Source organism: Lygodium microphyllum, chromosome 13, assembly GCF_053477565.2.
Source record: "Lygodium microphyllum isolate KBCC chromosome 13, Lygodium_microphyllum_v1.1.10, whole genome shotgun sequence".
NCBI classification, from domain to species: Eukaryota; Viridiplantae; Streptophyta; class Polypodiopsida; order Schizaeales; family Lygodiaceae; genus Lygodium; species Lygodium microphyllum.
In genome coordinates, this window is record NC_141147.1 from 2696659 (window position 1) to 2709334 (window position 12676).

A 12676-nucleotide genomic window follows, 5' to 3' on the forward strand; every position below is an offset into this window, starting at 1 on the left:
ACGCGAATGAAGACCATATCACCTTCAATGAAGGATTTGTCTTGCTGTTTCAAGTCCGTGTAGGCCTTCTGTCTGTCCTTGGCGACTTGGATGTCCTGTCTTATTGATTTGATTTGGTCATCCATGTCTTCCAGCATCTGCTTTAAAGCTTTAACTCTCAAGGTTGGATCCGAAAAGCTCAAAGGTGTACGACAATCGTGCCCATACAATGCTTGAAAAGGGGTCATCTGAATGCTTTGTTGGTAAGAAGCATTGTAGGCAAACTCAACTAGTGGCAAATATTGAATCCACTTTTTGGGTTCACGATAGCAGTGTGCCCTAAGCATATCTTCAATGACTTGGTTGACTCGTTCTGTTTGACCATTGGTTTGGGGATGGTAAGCTGTATTGAAATAGAGTTGAGTCCCAATGGCCTCGAAGATAGCCCTCCAGAAGTGTGAGGTGAAGAGAGATTCACAATCACTAATGATTATTCTGGGTAACCCATGCAGTTTGAATATTTCCTTGATGAATAACCTTGCGATATCTGAGGATTTATAGTTTGTCTTAACAAGGATAAGATGTGCAACCTTGGTGAGCATATCTACCACAACCATAATGGAGTTGTACCCTTTGTGAACTTGGGGCATGTCAACAACAAAGTCCATACTAATGAATTCCCATTTCATTTGGGGAATGTCAAGTGGATGCAATTTCCCTGGTATTTTGACATGTTCGGCCTTAATGCGTTGGCAAGACAAACATTCTGTGACATATTTGAGAACGTCACCTTTGAGCCTATCCCAATAATAGCTCTTCCTGACCGCATTAAGGGTCTTGGCATAGCCAGGATGTCCTGAGAAAGGGGAATCATGGGCTTCCCAAAGTATCTTCTATTTGAGTGATTGGCTTACCGGGATACATAATCTTGTCCTAAAGTAGACAAGTCCATTGTTGATAAAGAATTCTAGATACTTCATTTTTAGCTTCGGGTCTTGAGCTTTGATGGGGATCTCCCTTAGCAATTTCTGATAGGTTGGGTCATGACATGCTTCTTCTCTAGACCTTCGTGGCTAAAGATCTTGCTAATGATGGATCTTGCAAAATCAGAGAATTTAGAAATGCCTTGTGACTGAGTGCATCGACAACTACATTCTCCTTTCCAAGCCGGTATTTAATTTCAAAGTCATATTCTTCTAGTACTTCAATCCATCGACGTTGCCTCATATTGAGCTCATTCTGGGTGAAAATCCATTTAAGATTCTTGTGATCCGTCACTAAGGAAAATTTGTTACCTAGCAAGTAGTGTCTCCAAAGTTTGAGAGCATGGATAACAGCCAACAGCTCCAAATCATGGGTAGCATAATTTCTTTCATGGCTCTTCAGTTTCCTTGAAGAGTATGCTACGGAATGACCTTCTTGTATAAGCACACATCCTAAGGCAAGTGCGCTAGCATCAATTATCACTTCAAACTCCTTACTGAGATCAAGAAGTTTCAGGATGGGTGCTGATACTAAGCTTTGCTTTAGTTTGTTAAAGCTGGTCTGCTCAGCAGGTAACCATACAATTGGTGCTTGCTTCTTCAGTAGATTAGTCAGAGGCGCTGCAATCAAAGCATAGTTTTTGATAAAGACCCTTTACCAACCTATCAGTCCAAGAAAACTACGTATTTCTTTGACAGAAGTTGGTGTTGGCAATTCCAGAACGTCTTTGACCTTGGCCGAGTCTACTAAAATTCCTTCCGCTGATAGAATGGATCCTAGATATTCAATCTATCACTTGAAAAATGCATACTTCTTCTTCTTGGCATAAAGCTTGCGTGCTCTCATTGTTTCAAGAACAATGCAAAGTTGGGGTTTATGATCTTTTTCCTGCTTGGAGTAGACTAGGGTATCGTCAAAGAAGACGAGTACGAAGTCATCAAGATAGGGCCTAAAAATATCCTGCATTAACCTGTTGAAGGTAGCAGGAGCATTTGTCAGCCCGATTTCATGATTAGAAATTCAAACTGAATGCAATCTTCGAGATATCTTCCTCCTTGATCCTTATCTGATAATATCCAGACCTGAGATCTATCTTAGAGAAGATCTTTGCACCTTGAAGACGGTCAAGAAGTTCATCTATTCTTGGAATGGGATATTTGTTTTTAATGGTCGATTGATTCAACCCTCTGTAGTCAATGAATAGCCGAAGCATTCCATCTTTCTTCTTTTGGAACAACATTGGAGCTCCCCATGGCGAGCTGCTAGGACGGATGTAGCCCTAGTCTAATAGTTGCTTGAGTTGCTCCTTTAGCTCAATCGCTTCCTTCCAGGATGGACATCCTATAAGATCTCTTTGCGACTGGTGCAGCTCCTGGCGCTAGCTTGATTTCATGGTCGACTTCCCTTTGGGGAGGAAGTTCTGTCAGCTCTTCAAGAAATACGTCCGTGTATTCCTTTAACCATGAAGGTTCTTCCCTAGACTCCTGATTCTGAAATAGCTTATTTAGTTTAATCAAATAGACAGGTAGGCCCTTCCTAATTCCTTTTATTATCCGTGTTGCTTTTGCCAGCTGAATTTTTGGCTTACCAGCCTCTCCTTGAGTTGTAACTAGTTGCGCTTCAGAATTTCAAAAGAAGACTTGGTCCTTTCCACAATGAATGTCAGCATCATTGGGTATTAGCCAATCCATTTCGAGCAAACATTCGTGGACACCTAGGTTCATTACCCTGAATCTGGACGAAGTCAACTTTCCACCCAGTAGAAATTTCACCTTAGCAGTTTGCCTGGTACAAGAGACCTCTCGACCATTTGCTAATTCTACAAGCAAAGTAGGTGCATCTATTGTGGCTATTCCTAATCTTTTTGCACAGACTGGTGAAATGAAGGAATGTGTACTGCTACAATCAATCAGGGTTTTGAAGCTTTTACCTTGATAATCCAATGGGGTTTGAATCACCGAGAATTGGCGATTCGGGCCTTTCTTGTGAAGAGCGGCATGAACCGTTGCCCTCTCAATGTCAGCTTCCATGGATGGATCTTCTTCATCACCCAACTCCTTGTTGGCAACATTGGAGGTTCTCCCTCTAGTCCTGACGGTGACTCCTTGGCCATGGACGGCTCCTTGGAATGGCCCTTGATGTTGTGCTCTGCTAAGCTTGGGATACTGCCTTTTGAAGTGATCAGGCTCGTTGTAATGGAAGCAACGGAGATTGCGGCCATTACCTTGTGTGGGAACGAAGTTGTTGACAGCGCTGGCCCTAGCTTTCTTCCTTTGCCCCTGATTTTGGCCCTGCGCTCTCTTAGCCTGAGACCTATACCTTCCCTTGTTCTGATCCTTGTAAGACCAAGTCCTGTTATTCCTTGGCTTGGTATGCACCTTCTGTATTATTGGTGCAGCTCAAATGAGTGCGTCTTGTAGGTCTGTTGGGCGCATTGATTCCAAGCGGGTGTTTATGGATGGATTCAACCCATCACAAAACTTTGACACCTGTTGTGTCATATCCATTTGTGATGCGTACTTTAAGAGAGAGACGAACTTTGAGTAATAGACATCTAGGGATAGTCCAAGCTACTTTAATTCATAGAATTAATTCATCTTCTGAGTGCGGTAGGCAGGTGGCCAGTATACCCATCGCACAGCTTTTTTAAGCTTCTCCCAAGTGACTATCCCTTCTGAGATCCCTTGGTCTATGCACCATTGTTTTCACCAAAGTCTTGCTTTGTCGGTAAGCTTTAGTTTGGCAAGCATAGCTTGGTTAGCCGGTGCAGTTCCCGCTGCCTTGAAATAATCCTCCATGAACTCGATCCAGACCTTGGCGTCAGTTTGGACAATCCTTCCCTTACCATCGAATTCTGGTGGTTTAATTTGTTTGAGAAGGAACTTCTTCTCTTGAATTACAGCTGTACTTAGTGCACGGTGTCGTATTGCTGCGCATTCGAGGTATGTAAACCACCCAAAAGTTGTGCATGAGATTTGTTACTTTGTACATACTTAGTTGTTATGTTTGCTCTTTCATTCTATGCCGAAGATGGAGAAGAATAAGGTTTTTGATAGATTGGAAACTCGAGATGCAATCTCATGGGCTACACTTATTTCAAGATATGCCGAATATGGACTTTGTGAGGAAGTACTAAACTAATTCCAAGAGATGCAAGTCGAAGTACATTGGTGGATATGTTTGCCAAATGTGAGAGCTTGCTTGATGTGTAGCACACCTCAGAATGGTGCAATATAACTAGTAGGAGCATCAAGACAGGCTTGATTATGAGTGTCATTGTATCACAGTGGACTTGGGCAGCTACTATTTTGCAAAGCTCTAATGTTACATAGGAGCACGGTGGCCATGGTCATGAGCACACACAGGTGCATGCATATGTGACTACACACGCATCGGAGGAGAAGGAAGAAGCTAAAACTCCTACAAGTTCTAGAATAGATGGTTTAAAATTGAACCAAGAATAATAATATGGGAGTTACAAAGGCTAAAGAGGGGATTTTGAATGGTTAAAGAAGATGTGGATCAGGCTGGAAAAAGAAAAGCTTTTGATCTATTTTTGAAAGAGGAGCTTTTTGAATCGGGAGAGGGAGGGAAAATAGAAAAAGGAGGAAAGAAAATAGACAAGGGAGAGGGAAAAAAGGAGAACAGAGGATACGAATGAAGGGAGGAAGGGGAGCTATTTTGAAAAAAAAAGAGGTATTTTTGGAGAGTGAAAGAGGCGGACTGACGCGGAATCTGGGAGAAAGGAGGACGAAGGGAGATTCACTTTTAAAAAAAACAATCTCGGAGCAATACTTCATGGAGCAACAATAGATTTCTTGAGGCCTCTATTCAGTCATTAACATTTTCAGATTCAGTAGGGTTTGATGCTTCAAATCTGCCAATATCATTTCTGGTTGCACAGCTCAAAAGCCTACTCTTTCAGACGGCTAAACAATATGAAACTGTTGCTACTGTGATCAAAGCTGTCAGCCTAGCAGAAGATTTGAAGGTGCCCTTAGATTCTAACTAGAACGAGGCGTGAAGGGGAAGGAGGTAAGGATCATCTGGTCTGAGAAAGAGAAGGGGTGATTTTTCTGGTCTAAAAGGGGAGGAACACTCTGACGACGAAGCGGAAAGAATGTGAGGAAGCCATAGCAAAATCGACTGAGGGGAACAATTGAAGCATCAAGAATGAAAGCTAGGTGATGGATCTTAACAACTTCTGGGATAATGCCTGGACGGAAAGAAAAATACGGGAGAAGAAGAATAACAAAAGAAGCATCAGAGTGGAGGTAGTGAGGAAGCTTCGAAGACAAAGAAAGCAGCAACGACAGCAGAAGAGGGAGAGACGAGAGCCTTTAGACAAGCAGGCATAATACGCTTGCTTTGTCTCCCGCCATGGTTTTCTGCTGGGGACGTCGTCTTCTTCCAATTCTCCGCAGCAGCAGCTCACGCGGGCTTGCATCGCAATGGAGTGGTCGAAGGCCATCAAAATTCTCACAACTTTACTCTCTCAGCAGCCCGATTCTGTCGACCTGCTATGCAATCGAGCATTTTGACATAATAAGCTGGACTTGCACAAGCATGCAATAAAGGATTGTAACAAAGCATTTAAGCTTTCTCCTACAGCTTTTCGAGCATTTATCCAGAAAGATCATGCTCTGTTTGGATTAGGAAAGACTCAAGAAGCATTGCAGGTGTGGAAAAAAGGATACGACACTGCTGTCAGTCATCCACAACACATAGAGCAACTTTTGGAACTTCTTATGTTGATGAAGACTATTCAAGGCAGAAACATAGAATCTAGAGCAATCAAGTCGCCTGTGCAGATTACATACGGTTCAGAGGTCGAAAGTGTCATATCCTTGAGTTGAAACTCGCTTTGCTGCGCCTCTGTAATTCTGCGGTCTCTTGCCTCAGAATTTTCTGCTGTTACTGCCGCTTCTTGTCCAAAAGATGGAACAACATACAATACTACTACGACAGAAAATCTTCGATAATCTCCTGGAATTTGTGTTAACACAGATTAATCACTTTCAAATAACCAAAATTCTATTTAACAGTCAATCAAGGAAATCGATGTAAAAAGAACTTCTTAGTTGCAGAGACTGGTCTAAACCTTCTACTTGAAATGCTTTCAAATTTCCAGGTACACATACTTCCAACTGCTGTTATAAGGGTCAGAAATGAGAATAATGTTAAGGACCCTGAACACAGCTTGAAGTTTTTCTCTCTTCTGTGAGCAATTGCAAGTCACTGCTTCCGAGCTCTTTTCAAGCTATCTAGCCAGCAACTAAAGCTTGTTATAGACTCTATCATATGGACATGACAACATCCTTCGTTGACCACATCAATACCGTGCTAAGGCAATGGCTGGATCAACTGATCAGAAAAGGGTACTAGCTCTGCATTCAGAGTGACAGAGGAGGATGTATATCTAAGGTGAAGCACTTTGTTTTGACAATTGAAGACTTGACATTAGTACTTCAAGAGTATGGTGTCAATATTAAGCAACAGGATAAATATGCAAACAATACTGTGGAAGAGCAGATAGACTGTAAGCAGTCTGAATCTTTGAATATAGACCTGCTGAAACTATTGTTGTACCCAGAAGACTTTACTTTTAGTTCAAAAGTACCTTCTTTATTCTAAGCATTGAGATGTATATCTGAAGATCATACAGCTACAGCTTGATAAGTTTAAAGAAATAAAAATAGAGTCTTGACATTATTTTCTCGTCTTGATTATTCACCTGTTCGATCTCTTATCCTGAAATTTATCAAGATCTTCTAAAGACGCGACTATATGTTTTCACAATTCCTTCGACATCTTTGGTGAACCCGACGTGAAAGCGTTGCAGAAATTTCAGGATGGGAGACACTTCAGCCTCTATTTCAGCTTCTTCTACAATTCCAGCTGCCTCTACTTCAGCTCCATCTATGACTGCTGAGTCAAGTACTTCAACGGAGGATCTAAAACAGATTTTGCAGAATATGTCCATGTATATGCAGCTCCAAAATCAGCAAACACAAATGTATATGCAGCAGCAACAACAATTGCATCAACAGCAGTTGTCTCAGCAAAGGCAACTCTATTCGGAGCAGGAGAATGCAAACAGCGCGACTAAGGCTATTGAAGCAGTTGAGAGTGAGAAGAAGCTATTTGACGGGCGTAATGTTTCAGCATATTTGAAGACATATGAAATCAAGTTGGGATTTTTTGGAGTTCCTGCTGGACTTATGAGTAAGTACTTCCTTCGTCTTGTCACACCTGCTTTGAGGACAAAGGTGACTGATTTATTTATTCAAAATACACATTGGCAAGATTTTAAGAAGGCTCTTAAAGAAGAATATTTCCTTGAGGACTTTGGTATGGCTACTCGACGGTCATTCCGAGAGTGGGTCTACATGCCAAACAAAGGTCTTGCTGCTTCGGAGTTGATTCGAGAATTCGAAGAGAGGTATAGTCAGCTTGATGCTATTGAACAAAGAGCTTTGGATGTTGAAAAAGTTGAGCTTTTCTTGCAAGCTGCAGATCCTGCTCTTCAAGAAGAATTGGGTGAGCTTCTTGAAGATCGCACGAAGCCTATGGGTCTTAAAACTGATTGGCAGGATGCTCAGGATGCAGTCTCGACATTGACTAAGAGGAGGATATGGAAGACTCGCCTACAGAATGGTTCCATGACACCTACACCATCATCTGCTCCTATGCCTACTTCTATCCCTATTATTTCTTCTCCTCCTCAGCCAGTTTCTTGGCCTATGCCAGTGCCTACTGTGCCTACTGTTTCTACTCCACCTATTCCTCCTGTTCCACGACCGATGCCTACACCTTCTGCTCCAAAACCATCTGCTCCATCGGTGCCTACTTCTCTTGATGACATAATCAAGGGAATCACAGATTTGACACTTGAGTCAGTCAAAGCGGAGTTGGTGGGTAAGTTGAAGGAGCAGTTTGCTTCGACTGCGCCTGCTACTTCTTCTAGTGCTCCTATTGCACCTAGGAGTGCTCCTAGTGCTCCTAGGAGAGATCGGAGATGTATTTGGTGTGATAGTACGGAGCATCAGCATTGCAGGGATTGTGACTCTTTCCAGGATGCAAGGAGGAAGAATTTGGTATATTGGGGGCAAGATGGTAAGATTTGGTTGACTGAGACAGGAGCTCCACTTGCTACCAACTTTGGTAAAGGTGGAATGAAGAAGTTAGTGGAGGACATGGCTGCGCGTACTTCTTATGTGACAGCTAGAGGTGATGCTTCTGCATATGGAGTACAGATTGAGAAGGGATCGGAGACTCAGTCCACACTATGGACTTATGCTATGGAGACTGCAAACAAGGGAAAAATTCAGCAAACTGTTTTGACTAGCGCAGGCTCTAGCATCAGATCAGAGACAGGATGGGACTCGCCTGTTGACAGGTATTCTATTTATGCTTATTTGGCTAAATCTCATGGTGCAGATGTATTTGTTGAGGAGAAGCGTAAGAGGGATGAAGACAATCCAAGTGCAGCCAAGAAGACTAGAGGGGGTGAGTTTGTTACTCCACCTACTGCAGGACCGTCTTCAAGACCAGGGCCAGATCGACAGATGGAGGATGCTCAAAAGAGGGAAAAAAGGCAAGAGCCTAGAGAGAGAAAACAGCCAGGATTCAGATTGATGTCCGATATTGAGACATCTACAGACATGAAGAAAATCTTTAATGATAAGATACTTGGCAGTGAGGTGACTTTCACTATTTCCGAGATTTTGGGCATCTCAAAAAGAGAGTTTCAGGATCAGTTTCAGGAGGTCCTGAAGAGGAAAAGACATGCATTGGCTACCACTGATACACAGGGAGTTTTGATTGGAGAGTTGGATGAGGATGATGATGAGGTTATGGTTGTTAATGCTTCTGTTTTGCCACAGGTAGAGAAGAGGGTTCAGCCTATGCATTATGCTGAAATTGATGAGCCTGTTTTGATACCGCGTAGTCACTTTTCGCGGAGCCATTGGGCTAGGGCAACTACAGAGACGATGGTAAAGATTGGAGAGAAACAGGTGCCTTATGTTGCATTGGTTGATCATGGTTCAGAGATTAATCTCATTGTTCGTGGAGTTTATGAGAGTAACAGATGGCCTATGGATGTAGAGCATGGGTGGCGTATGAGAGCCGCCAATAACACTGCAGGTGATTTATATGCTGCTTGCCCTAGTGTCAGGGTTTCTATTGGTGATGTAGAGGAGGATTTTCATTTCTTTGTGCAGGATTCATGCTCATATCCCATAATTCTTGGTCAGCCATTCATTACAGAGATGCGCATGGAGACAAAGGTCATGGATGATGGATCTGCTTATGCACGGATTCGCAGTAAAGATGGTATGAGAGCAGTTCAGTTTATGACTGTATGTGTGAATCATGTTAGAAACAGAGATACTCTGAGAGATGCACCCTTGCCCACTGTGAGGGATTCGGGTTTTCATTAGGTACCGCCGTTTCGCGAGACGACGGTGGTACAGAGGAGAGGAGATTAGAGTTCTCGCCTCCTGGCAGCAGTGTTTTTTCCTCCGGTTATGTTGGGATTTCAGCAAACAGTTCAATGAGCTATCAGAAGACTTCTAGATTGTCTAGAGCTGCCAGGCAGTATATATGCAGGAAGGAGAAAAATTTGAAAAATGCAGGAATTTTGGAGGATGATGAGCACATAGATGGGATGTATGACAGTGTGATTTGTGCAGATACGATGACAGAGATGGGAGATATGCTGAAAACTGATATGCTGAATTGTCATGGTAATGTATTAGTGCAATCCCTGGATATGTTTCATGAAATTGCAGATTTTGTGTCACAGATTGAGTCAGAGGCTGAGGTAACTCAGCAAAGAGTATTGAGTGCTGAAGAAATTCAGCAAACAGAGTTTCCAGCTGGTTATGATCAGCTTTCAGAGAGACAGAGGGCTGAAAATTTTCAGTCAACAGAGTTTATTGCTGAAATATTTCAGCATTCAGAAATTGGGGCTGTTTCTATGCAGTCCATAGAGCAGAGGGCTGAGAATATTCAGCCATTGGAGTGCAGAATTGCTGATTTACAGCAAGGTTTATGTAATGCAGAAGAGCATAATGAAGCCAGGGTTGACACGAAATACAAGACTGTGGATAAGAAGGTGGATTTTATAGGCAAGATTATGGAGTATTGTTCTACCACTTCAGAGATACAGAGATTCATTGGAGCTTGTGTGTTTTATATGATTTGGATACCTCATTTTGCACACATAGCAGATTGTTTTTATCAGCTGTTTCGAAAGGGGCAGAAACTATTTTGGGATGAGAGCCACACTAGAACCATGCGGAAAATGAGGAAGTTATTGCAGATTTTTTGGAAGATGATGAAAAGATGGTTTGGGCCGTACATAGTCAGACATGTCTTTGATAATGCAACATATGAGCTGACAGAATTGGAAGGGACAGATGATATGGCTGAAAATCTTGTTGATTTACCGGAAATGCATAACGAAGAGATTAATTTGTTTGTGGATCTTGATGATAATGATCACGGGTAGTTGGCCCATCCGGAGGATGCGCAGGATTAGAGGGGGTGGATGTCGTATTGCTGCGCATTCGAGGTGTGTAAACCACCTAAAAGTTGTGCATGAGATTTGTTACTTTGTACATACTTAGTTGTTATGATTGCTTTTTCATTCTATGCCGAAGATGGAGAGTTGTTGGATCGCATTCTCTCACGGGCGAAAGATACTCTGAGGAGGATGCAAAGATTATTGTGGTGCAAATTTTGAACATAGTATCCTTCTACCACTAGCAAGGTGTGAAGGCTATTGATTTTTGGTCTATCGGTTTTTGTCAAGCCAGAGGAGAGACTTAATGACATCATGATGTTACACCTCATATAGCACAGAGGCTGATGTTTGGGAGCATTGGAGTTATTATTTATATTCTTCTTTGTGGAAGTCGGCTTTTTGGGGCTTTGCACTAAGTTGGGGATATTTCGGGTTGTAGAGAGCTTTATGGGCTGTTTTGTTTTTGCTTTTTTGGAGAACCTTAGCTTGGAATGGGGTTTAATCAGAAAATAGGAAAATGACAAAAAGAGAAAATCAATGCTGGATGGATTGGAGGGAAATCCAAAAAGGGGGGAAAGTTTTGAACGTGGGGAGCCTTGCTTTAAGGAAAAAGGAGCCTATTTTGGTGAAGGAGGGAAATAGAGGGCGGAAGGAAAAGCATCGTAGAAGAAAGGAGCTTATTTTAGAGGATTGAAGAGGAAAAAGAGGGGGAGGAGGCAACAATGGAGGCTTCGTTTTTTTTCTGCACACAAGAAGTGGAGGAGAGGGTGCGGGAGCTGAGGACATGCTAAAGGGACGTCTTGATCGTAACATATAATTCTTCTGCTTCATCAAACATCAATTTTTGCCTACCGTGAAAACATGAACGCATCGGTCGTCAGTGTTTCGATATAATCAATGGACCGTATCTAGAATGGACCTCACAAGCTGATTTTGCCGGGGCAATATAATGAAGTCCAACAGCTCAGCTGTCATCTTGGAAGGGTCCAGCCCATCAGCTTCCTGCCTCATACAAGCTTCTTTCTCTGGAAGATCCTCGCATTCAAGATGAAGCACACTTCAGCATTCACGGGCTCCTTTAATTCAGGAGCAGGGCAGCATTTCAGGGGTTCACAGGCGCCTCTGCGGGCAGAATTTGCCAAATGGGCTTGCTTTTGATGGATTATGCTCTATGCTAGGTCCCCACCAGCTTCATTGCAAACAGGGCTCTCTTGTTTCTGCTGCAGCTTGGCCTAAGGACAAGGATGTTGACATGATACCTTTTGCAGAGAAGAGACGATGGCGGGAACATGTCGAAGACCGGAAGCATGACGACAAAGAAGGAGGCAGGGTCTGAAGGTCGCTGAGAACTGTCGGCTGTCTCCTCTGTGCTCTAGGCATGATGGGGATCCATCGTTACGAGGGAGATAATAATGGTCATTGGCTACATGTATCGGGGGCTTATGAGTGCTTCAAGTCCGTGGAGAATAACAAACCGGATGTCGAACAGCTCTGATTCTGGTGCCAGTACTGGGAACAACTTACATCTATTCCAAGTTTCTGAAGCTTTTTGTGTGAAATCATGAGGTGGAGATTGATCGTAACTTGAATGAACTGAGAACAAGAGTGGGCGATTCTGCTTGTCGACTTTGGGAAAAGGGCATGATCCTCATGATCTATGTTACAACAAGTCGGGCGTTGAGAATCAGAGAAAGCGGGAGCTTCAAATGGATGCTCGACCAGAGAGAGGTCTTTTTCTTCTCGTGGGGCACATCGACAGCTGCTGGGCGGCGGGACGGTTCCTGCAATAAATACTCAGGATCAGGAAGTGCAGATTGACCTGGAAGAGGAAATCCTTTGAACCTTGGCGTTGCTGCAGAGCACATGCTCCCATGGTGTCTTGTGGGATGAGTACAGAATTGAACTGCCCCTCCTACATCATCAAAGTGCTTCTTACGATAATGACAATGATGATAATGATTATGATGAACAGCAATAGCATCATCGTAGCCCTGGTTCTCATGGTGATGAATTGAATGATCATGGCGGGGGTTCTCGCATGTTGCTGGATGCATATTAGATATGAAGAATGACGTAGTCGATGCTGCGGGGTGACCTTCATGGTTACTGTGAACATGAACTGCTCCTTGCTGCTGCTGCTGAAGTTCTTCTACTAAGCCAAGCAGATGCTCTTTCAAGCAC